Source organism: Tiliqua scincoides, chromosome 5 (genome assembly GCF_035046505.1).
Source record: "Tiliqua scincoides isolate rTilSci1 chromosome 5, rTilSci1.hap2, whole genome shotgun sequence".
NCBI classification, from domain to species: Eukaryota; Metazoa; Chordata; class Lepidosauria; order Squamata; family Scincidae; genus Tiliqua; species Tiliqua scincoides.
The window spans coordinates 44,460,739-44,472,016 of NC_089825.1; positions in this window are offsets into that span (position 1 = coordinate 44,460,739).

Here is an 11,278-nt window from a genome sequence, read left to right on the forward strand (position 1 = left end):
AGCAGAAGAGGAAGTGTGAATGAATTGCACCATCCTCTAGTGTTTCATAGTCCACAATGGTCAAAGTTAATTTTTGCAAAATTCAGCTTTTCTCCAGCTACTTGCCGTTTTACTTCCTTTACCATTCACTCTACTAGCAGCATAGGTCGGCACTGTTATATGTTTCTACTTCCTTAGGTTCAAAGAAATTTTCTTCCTTAAGGTTCCCATAGATTCTTCCTTGAGACTGAAAATTTAATTGTATCCCAATCATCAGATCCATCCAATACTGTGCTTTGTTCTATTTATTTGCTCAATTTTTAGATTGCTCTTCTGAGAGGTCGCAGCAGTTTACAGAACACTGACAAGAACAATCATAAATTACTACCAACATTAAAACAGCAGCATTAAAATCAATATGAACTGTGCAAGTTAAAGAGCCAGGAAGGTCTTGCCAAATAAAAACAACATTAACTTCTTCTTTAAAACTAGTTGTGGGTGCTGAAAAGAGACTTCCACAACAGTGAGGCAACCACCAACAAGACCTTGTCTCTTTGCCCACCAATCATATCTTTGTCAATGGTGGATCAAATTATAGGGCCACCACTGCAGCTCTCTGTGGTCAGACAGGTGGATAGGGGAGATTGTGGTCTTTCAGGTAACTTGGTCCCAGATCATTAAGGGCTTTAAAAAACCAAAATTAGCACTCAGAGGGCCTATCCTATTCAATTCTTCAGTGCTGATCCAGCTGCAACGCAATCCTGAAGTAAGGGAACAAATGTTCCCTTACCTTTAGGGGGCCCTCTGTGACTGCCCCTCACTGCAGGATGGAATGGCATGGCCCCACCCTGTTGGCACAGCTTTATCAGTGCTGGAAAGTCAGATAGGACTGGGCCCTGAATTAGGACTGGATGAAAGCTGGTAACAAGCACAGATGGTGCAAAATAAGTGTTGCATGCTCCCATCTAATTTCCCCCACCAGGAATCTGGAAGTGGTGTTCTGGCCCAGCAGAAGCTTATAAGCCATTTTTAAAGGCAACCCCATGTACAGCACTATAGAAAACTTTGCCCAATAATATACAAGTGGTATAGGCAGGCTGGAGAAAAGAAGCAACTTTTCATTGGTTATTCCACTGTGTCATCATTCATATTTTAATCTGAAGAGCAAGAAACAAATCACAACTTTTGCAAAAATGAGACTATCTCATTATTTCTTCAGTTAGAATGGTGGCTATAATTCTCGCCATCAATTATTTATATCATTAAATACAGCAGGTACCAAACTAATATGCTAATTTGTCATAAATTTGCATATTAGTCAGAAACTAAATATTTCTACTTATTTCTAGGATGGTCAGAAAAAGGTGAAAGCAAGTAAACAGCTTCTGAAACTACATTATAAGCATTTGAAGTGATTTGTACTTATTTATTCAAATATGAAGAAAGACCCATAAAGACTATGATTGCTGAAAGTTTAAAGGTTCAATTAATAGAATGTCTCATAAGATTATAAAATACATTTTTCATGTTTCTTCATAAAGTCATTGAGCTTCATGGCTGACTAAGATTTGAACCTGGCTCTGCCTCAGTCACAATCCAACATTTTCATCACTATACAACACTGGCTCTCAATAATTTGTTACTTGTGATAATAGAGCTCTGCTTTTAAGGTAAGAGTTTAGCAGCCCAGTCCTGAGCTGCCAGGAGCGCCCAGGCTCAGCGGCACCAAGGAGGGCTGCCGCCGAATCCTGCGCCTCCCGTCCTACTGTGGGAGGCTCCTCGGGAGAAGGGAACGTTTGTCCCCTTCCCCGGAGTAAGGTAAGCAGCCCTGCAATGGGGCTACTCACTTTACCGCAGACCAAAAGGTCAGCGGTAAGGAAAAGGCGCTTGTGTAGGGTGCGTAGCCCTCCATGAGCTACCTGGATCCTGCAGAACACAGCTCCACAGATCCTCCTCCCGCCTGCCCCCTGGCACGCCTCCTCCCAGCCATCTCTCCACCTCCGCCGGCCTCCCCACTCCCCAGAACGCCTCCTCCCTGCCCCGTCCATGCCCCCACCTGCCATTCCGCTGCTCTGCAGTCCGGGAGACCTCCAAGCCGCAGAAGCTGGGTGACTGCCCCGCGCTGGCTAGCACCTGCAGGAACTCGGCAGTGAGCACCGCAAACATGCCTTACGGCACGTTTGTGACTGTGGTTGGTAGCACAGAGCCTTGCTGCAGGATTGGGCTCTAACTCTTTTAAGGTAACTCTTAAGGCAGCTTTTAAGGTAACCTTTTAAGACTTTTAAGGTAACTCTTTTAAGGTCTTACCGCTTTTAAGGTAAGAGTTTTTTCTATTGCAGACTGCTCTTATCTATAACTGTGAAGGTCTTTTAGGTTTTTCTTTGGCTAATGACTAAGGAGGTCATAATCAGTTTGCAGATGTTATTTGTCCAGCCAGCCATTATATTGAGATGGTCCCCTTTGTGGTTTTGAGAAATCCAGAGAAAGGTACATCTTTCTGATGCTGAAAATTCATCTGGTTTTTTTCTTCCACTTCACCTTATTTTTGCTGAATTCTCTATTTCATTTTCCTACAGAGTATGCAAAATTTTATTATTGGCTAACTTCCTTTTCTAATGTCCACCTCCTCAGTAATTTTCTCCTAAGTAAAGTGATAACTAGTCTAAATTAATTTGGCTATTAATGATGAGTACTGCAAGGTCAAGGCTGTGAATAGTCAGAAATATGGTAATCCCTGCAAGTGTGCATAGACATCCTCAGATAGAGGTGCTATTTGTATGGAAAGACATCTAACTGAAGCCCAACTGTATATGTAATTTCCATTATTTCTGAGATTGCAGTAGCACTATTTAGCGCCATCATGGATTATGCATATTGGAGCACTGCATACACAGTCCCTACAGAACAGTCTACCAGTTCACATGAAATAGCCTATCCAACAAGCATAGCAGTGTCTCCATAAATTTCCCAGGGGACCATCATGGGGAATGAACTGACCTTCCCAGTCCTATGTGGTTGAAAAAAGTGAGCAGAAAGTCTAAAATTAACTAAGTGAGTTTAGAAGAGCCTAAACTCATTCTTTTCCTTATTTTCAGTGAATGACCTCATAGTAAATACCTGCAAGATTCACTTGCTAAAGACATTCCTAGTTGCAAAATATCCATGGGCTAGATGCTGGAAGTGCAGTACTCCACTGGGATGTCAAACATTGCTAACCAAAATTTGGGAGCTAGCCAACCTGTTGACACTGACACCACAAATTCAGAAAAACTCAAAGCAGAAAGAATTCTTTGATTTCTAGGATATTTGGTCACCCCCTTTTTTATTTCTTAGAACTTCCCCAATCAAATATATGCTACAACCAATTCGCACTGCAGCATTTCGTTGCTCAAAGTGTTATCTTGAATTGGATCTATATACAGTATATGCAATAAATATTGTGTTTGAATCTTCTAGCACTTGCTTATGTGTGTGTTCTCTGCTTTGTTATCTAATGGCACTCAGGGCCAGCCCAAGACATCCTGGTGCCTGAGGCAGTGTGCAAGGTGCTGCCTCCTGTCGTGAATATGTACAGTTTAGGCCTAGTAGCATGTAGAGTTGAGCCTGAACCAAAGTAAACCAGTAGCAGAGAACTTGAGGACTGAGGCTTTAATTAAAGAAAGTGCTCAGTGCCTGCAAGGGATAGAATTAAGCCTAGAGGGTCTCTGTGTCCCTGGACTGGGACACTGGCACAAACAGGGTGGTGGCAGTACTACTGAGCAGGGGTCCTTGAGGGCTCTAGGGTTCGAGAACCAAGAATGCTGAGCACCCCAAACCCTGGGAGTATTTGAACTCTGAGCACCCCAAACCCCCTTATTTGATGCTTCTGATACTCTAGCCCAGCTATTCTCAAGCTTTTTTTTTTTTTTGCTAAGGCCTCTTACATGCTGTTCTCAAGTTCCAGCCTCCCCCCCCGCATTGAAACAAGGATACAATACAAACAAATAAACATACAATCATGTATTATTTATTATTGAACACCAAGTCTGTAGCCTCCTTCCAATGTGCTAGGGATCCCCAGGGGGCCATATAGCCCCCACTGAAAATGGCTGCTAGGCCATTTCTCTCCTCCACACTTCCATTCCCCTCCCCCCGCCTTTTCCAATCCATGGATTGGGAGGAGGAGGAGCAGTGGAGGAAAGTGGGTGTCCCCTGTCAGTCTACTGCCTGAGGTGACAGTGTCTGTTGGCCTGGTGGATGGGCTGGACTTATTTTCAATGAATAATATGTTAAAAAAAATAAACCATACCGCCCCCCCACTGCATGTATTTAAAATAATATCTTGAAAAGGGCAAGAGATGATACATTATTTGCCTGGGCTTACTTAACCATTACATTTTATAGCTCACCCTGTCCTGGTGGGTCAGTGCAAGTAACAATAGATTAACTGAGCAGTTCTCAAACTGTGGGTCTGGGACCCACAGTTTCAAGAAATGGTGGTTCACAAAACTGTCAGGGCAGATTAGGCTATGTTCATCAAGAGTTAAACAAGCTGCTACTTGGGGTGGGGGAGCACTGCTGCCCAATCACCATTATATCCACTCCCCTTTTTGGATCAAGCAGCAACCTCCAGGGCCTCTTCTGAAAAGTTTGAGAACCAGTGGATTAAGCAAAACTATGCCCAAAGTAGAGCACAAGTGGGCGTGTCTATTGACCTGTCATTGTGAATGAGAAATAACATGTACTCCAATCTTCCATTTATTCAAGAGGGGAAGGGTCCTAAATGAATTCTAAAAATATCACGACTGGTGTGGGAAACATATAGGAAAGCAGTTTTAAAATTCAAGTCAAGCATATAATGGTTTCTGGCAAGGCAGTAAACATCACTGCAACTTTCCTAATAACAGCAATTAATTATGTCTTAGGAGAAAACCTATTTGCTACAAGCAGTCAGTGAACTGTAAAGAAATGTGTCGGGGCTCCTCCCAGATGCCCTGACCCCCGACTTACCTGGGAGCAGGCACCCCCTGCCCAGGGTGGGGAGGCTTCACTGCCCCCAAAGGGGGTTAAGCGGGTTGGCTCACCTCAACCAGCCAGAGGGGGCTGGCAGGGCAAACAAGGAACACAGAAGGAAACAAGCCAGGAACAGGAAAGGCCTTTTCTGCCCCACCTGGATGAAGGGGAGGGGCCAAAGGGGGCAGGCTTGCTCCATAAAACAGGGAGGCCAGGGATGAGAGGCGGTCAGTGTGAAGCAGGGAGCTGTGGGGTCAACAGCTCCTGCTCCTAGGCCAGGTTTGGCAGCTCTGCTAGGGAGGAGGACAAGGGTGCTGGAACCCCCTCTCCCTCCAGCCAATTTGAGGCCTCCCTGGGGAGGAACAAGCCTGTTCCAGGCCCCTCCAGGGGAAGGCCCCTACAAAATATGTCAGTATCCATTGCTTTTGGCAATGGAATCAGTGGCCTAGCAAATGATCCTGTAGCCCGGTGCAGAGTGCAAAATGATGCCCCAGAAGTGACGTCACTTCCAGGTTTTGAATTCATACCCACTTTTCAAAAAGTGAGAACTAAAAAATGTGCCACGTTCCCCAAGCACCAGCACCTCCCTGGGTGAGACAAGCCCTGTGTGTGTGAGAGGGGAAGTCAGAGGCATGCCCCCCCATGCCAGTCACCCGTTTTGTTTGGCAGGCAGAGCTCGAGTCCCGCAGCTGCCTTGTGGGAGGGGGGAGAGGAGGCTGTGGAGAAGCAGCCAGCCTGCTTGCTGGCTCACAGTGGCTGATGGGGGCGAGGACTGGCGCCAGGAAGGTGGGAGGAAGCTACACCTGACCTATTGAGGCCCCAATCCTATTCGCACTTCCCTGGGGAGTAAGGCACATTGACTCTAAGGGGACTTACTTCTCCCTAGGATGGGGCTGTCAGACTGTCTGTCTGAGGGGTGCGCGTGTGAGGGGAGGTTGGGGCGTGTCCCCCCGCACCAGGTGACCGTTTTGTTTGGCAGGCAGAGCTTGAGTCCTGCAGCTGCCTTGGGGGGGCAATGCCGCCACCTGCTCGCTGGCTCGTAGGGCTAGGGGGGAGAAGACTTGGGACAGGCAGGCGGGAGGAAACCGCTCCTGACCTACTGAGGCCCCAATCCTATCCGCACTTCTCTGGGAGTAAGCCCCATTGACTATAATGGGATTTACTTCAGAGTAGACATGCCTATCTGATGATGCTCCTCAGGCTCCTCAGCATCATCAGTTCTTTCCACAAGGACATGAAGGGCACTGTTGTCTTCGATGGCTCCACATCAGACCCTTTTGACATCCGAAGCGGAGTGAAGCAGGGCTGTGTTCTTGCACCAACCTTGTTTGGGATTTTCTTCGCTGTCCTGCTGAAGCAGGCCTTTGGAACTGCAACAGAAGGCATCTATCTCCGGACCAGATCAGACGGAAAGCTCTTCAACCTCTCCAGACTGAGAGCAAAATCCAAAGTCCAGCTGAAATGTCTGTGTGACTTCCTCTTTGCCGACGATGCAGCTGTCACTACCCACTCTGCCAAAGATCTCCAGCAGCTCATGGATCGTTTTTAGCAAGGCCTGCCAAGATTTTGGACTGACAATCAGCCTTAAGAAAACACAGGTCATGGTTCAGGATGTGGACTCACCTCCCTGCATTACAATCTCTGCGCATGAACTGGAGGTTGTCCATGACTTTGTGTACCTTGGCTCAACGATCTCCGACACTCTTTCTCTCGATACCGAGCTAAACAAGCGCATTGGTAAAGCAGCTACCACGTTTTCCAGACTCACAAAGAGAGTCTGGTCCAACAAGAAGCTGACGGAACATACCAAGATCCAGGTCTACAGAGCTTGCGTCCTGAGTACACTTCTGTACTGCAGCGAGTCATGGACTCTTCGCTCACAACAGGAGAGGAAACTGAGCGCTTTCCACATGCGCTGCCTCCGACGCATCCTCGGCATCACCTGGCAGGACAAAGTTCCAAACAACACAGTCCTGGAACGTGCTGGAATCCCTAGCATGTATTCACTGCTGAAACAGAGACGCCTGCGTTGGCTTGGTCATGTCGTGAGAATGGATGATGGCCGGATCCCAAAGGATCTCCTCTATGGAGAACTCGTGCAAGGAAAGCGCCCTACAGGTAGACCACAGCTGCGATACAAGGACATCTGCAAGAGGGATCTGAAGGCCTTAGGGATGGACCTCAACAAGTGGGAAACCCTGGCCTCTGAGCGGCCCGCTTGGAGGCAGGCTGTGCAGCATGGCCTTTCCCAGTTTGAAGAGACACTTGGCCAACAGTCTGAGGCTAAGAGGCAAAGAAGGAAGGCCCATAGCCAGGGAGACAGACCAGGGACAGACTGCACTTGCTCCCGGTGTGGAAGGGATTGTCACTCCCGGATTGGCCTTTTCAGCCACACTAGACGCTGTGCCAGAACCACCTTTCAGAGCGCGATACCATAGTCTTTCGAGACTGAAGGTTGCCAATACTGTAGACATGCCTAGCATGGGTCTCTCAGGCTCCCATCCTGTCCACAGTTCTCTGGGAGTAAGCCCCACAGACTCTAAGGGGACTTACTTCTGAGTAGCCGTGCCTGGGATTGGCTTTGAGTAAGATTGTGCAGGAGGCGGCAGCAGTGGCAGCGACATGCCTCCTCTCCCCTCCCACTGCTGCAAGGAGGTGGAGGTGTTGCAGCCTCGCAGAGGAAGCTCCCTCGCCTCAGTGCTCACAAGCCTCAGTGGGGCTGTTGTTGGTTCTTGGGTTGGGGGGGCTGCGGCACCAGCACTGAGGTCGCCCAGAAAGATATCCCCCAGCCCCCCCCCCAAGGTTTGGGGCGATGCAGAGCTGGCTCTTCTTTCAGGAACTTTCTCCGCTAAGCTTCTGCCTCCATCGCTGCCTCAACCACCTTCCCAGCTCTGCCAAGGGCAGACGGCCTGCCCCACACCCCCTTCACTTTTCCTTCCTGCCCAAGTGAGGGCAGCCCAGGTGGGGCTTCCCCGATCCCCCTCCGAGGGGCTTTCCTGCACCCTCCCAGCTGCTGGAGGCTGCTGGAGGGGGGACAGCAGTGTAGTCCATTGCTGCATGCATGGCTTATACTCGGCTGCAGGCAGCAATCACAGCGGACAACTGTTGCCCCCCAAGTCGCGCATGGGATTTGTTGCCCCCAGCCCCTGATGTTGCCCCTCCAGCAGCTGTAGCCCAGTTCATCTGCTACCCCCTGCACCGTCTTAGCTATGCTACTGCTTACGGTTTCTGTAAGGGGAGGCACAACCTTTCCACAATGACAGCTAATATACAGAGTCCATTAGTCAACGAACAGCATCCATGAGAAGAAAGTGCTTCCACTCAGGATTTTCTAAAGCACAGCCCTTCATGCCACATTAACACATGTCAGAGGTCCCCTGACCTTTGGAAGCAGCTTTTGAAAGAATGATTGGCCACAGTGCAGGGTTGTATGTTTGCCCAAAATGATCATTTGCCTCTAAGCCATTTATCTCTAGCTTTTTCCTTTTTTCTCAAGCAGACAGGTAACAAATCTCTGGTCATTTTTGTTCATCTGGCAATCTCCACCCTGGTACAAGATTTTTTTCTTCTATTTTACAATGAAAAATTTTCATCACCAGTTTTGTGACATCCCCAGGCCCCTTCAGAAATCTCTTGTTTTTGAGGTACCCACACAGCTGTCCTGTTTTAGTGGGAAGGAGGCCTTAAAAAGAGTTTGCTCTCTCTCTCTCTCTCTCTCTCTCTCTCTCTCTCTCTCTCTCTCTGTGAGTATAAAAAACTTCAAGCAGGACTTTTGGATCAGGGACTGAACATCAACAGTTGTACAGGAAGCTCTAGCAGCTTCAGCTTTCTAGTCAAAACAGTAACAAGGAGGCATGTGAGGCAGCTGTGCACAAAATGATCTGAAGACACCATGAAGAAAAGATAACTGAGAAGTTACACATTTTATGCACATTTTATGACTGCCTAAGAGGTCTTTAAATTGGTTTTGATGTTCAGCAGCTGATCGTTCAGAAATTCATTATTGCCTCTTTATTGCTATTATAGAGTAAAATCACTTGGATCTCAAAATGCCAGTCTAGGAGAAAAATCCTTTGCTGTAAAGGATATTATCATTAATAATACTTGTAGGTGGGGAAAGTTTCCATTAAATTTCTGTGTCTTTCCGGGATTGCAGATCTCTTTGGAACCATGTTCCAGGATGCATTGTGGCACATGAGTTGAAGAACATGTCTTGTTTTGAAGGAGCAAACATTCAGAATAATTCTGATTTCATTTTGTTCTCTAACTAAATGGCAACAACATGAAAGGCCCAATCTATCCAACTTCCTAGTGCCAATGCTGCCATGGGGTACCACATCCTGCAGTGGGGGGGGGATCACAAAGGCCTCTCAAGGCAAGGGAACATTTGTTTGCTGGAATGTTGGATAGGATTGGGCCCAAAATTGGATTTTTTTTAGAAATTTCAGGGTGATGTATAGGGTGGAGACACCTTTCAGTGTTATTAAGCTGAAAGAGTCTGAATGCCAAATTTGATTAATGAAAGATTGTGGGTGATTATTTGAATGAATTTATAAAACGGAAAATAACCATTGTTATGATACCATTGTCACTTTTTTAATTTAACTGGATAAGCCTTGGGTCAAGGGTTGGCCAAGTTGGGCCCCCCAACCATCAAAAATTTCCACCATACAAGGTTAGCCCATGAGGCAGCAATTGTGTAAGTCAGCCTGTAACTTCACAGGGCCTCTAGGAGATGCTTGCATTGGCTGGTGGGAAAGGTGGGAGGAATCATGGTGAGTGGACATGCCTCAGTGGCCACCAATAGATGCTCACTAAGCCTTGGTACTCCTTCCTCCCTGGTGGTGGTTCAGTTGTAGCATCTGCTCTCGTCCATTTGTACCATCTCACCAACCATTACTGGAAGAAATAAGGTTATTGAAACAGGGTATGTGTTTTCTTCCATGTCAGATACCCACAGACTGCCATTATATAACCTGTATTTGGGGCGATGGGCAGAGGTTCTGGATCTTAGCGATGGGCTAAGATTCTGCTTAGCACTCTTCACAATCTAATCATGAACTAATTCTCTGGCCAGTCTTGCTTGCCTTCTCCTACAGTACATCAGGACTCCAACCTAGCAAGAGAGATACGGACGGTAGGGCATCTATAGGGAAGATCCTAGGGTCAGTGGTGGGCCTGGGGGTGGGCAGGGGTGGGCAAAAACCCCATGCGCGGTGTCCATGAGCCTTGCGGGGGTGGCACCACTGCACCCTGCTATGCCACTGCTGCTGCCGCCTTTGACCACTGCACCACCTCTGCCTGCCCTCTGGTGCCATTCTGGAGGTAGACAAAGCCCTGCACAGTTTTTGAGACTACTCAGAAAGCCTTCTGACTCAGTCTTAAACAGTACTTCCAGGGAAACTGGAAGTACTGTTTAAGTGCATCAGAAACCTCAGAAGGCTTTCCGAGTGGTCCTGAACGCTGCTCGAGGCTCCGTCCGCTTTGGTAAAAATCCCCTGGGGGGGCTGGCATGATGTGGGGGCAGCATTGCAGACCTGTGCCCCAGGGCGCCATGGGGCCAGGTCTGTAACTACCTAGGGTCAATCTGCAGCAGCTCCTGTTAGAATTAGAAAAACCCTCTGTTTGGAGAGCTAATGCCAGCTCTCCAAATAGAAGTTTTTCCCAGCAATGCTGGGGATTACATTATATGAATTCAGGGTGCAGCAGCTTCCTATGTTCAATCTGATCTATAATAGCACAAGTCTGGTCCCTTCTGCCTATTGCTAGGGTTGCCAGATACAAAGTGGGACAGAGTGCCTATATCTTTAAACATTGTATAGAAGAGGGAATTTTGGCAGGTGCAGTTCAACATGGAAAGGTTTAAAAAGCTGCACCTGCCAAAATTCCCTCTTCTGCGCAGTGGTTAAAGGTATATGCACTCTGTCCCTCTTTGCATCTGGTAACCCTACCTATTGCGTTTTCTAGCCTCTGTGCTTTCTGACCATTTAGAAGTCATTCCCCCCCCCCATTTATTAAGGCCCTAGACCTCAAAGGACTTGTTAACTGAACGAACACTGCTTGAGGGACTGGACCGTAACCATGTTCAAGCACTTTTGTTTCAGGTGTTTGCTCTAACACAAGGCTTGGGTGGTGTCAGTCAGACCTTGTAGCCCAATTTGTGTAACCTAACTCATCACCTTTGACCAAAGGGACATCTTGCAAACAGAGGGTCAGTCTTATCATGTTTGAGTTGAACAACACAACTTCATTTAAAAAAATGATATACTAAAAAAATTAAAATAAAACCACCATACCCATTCCATTA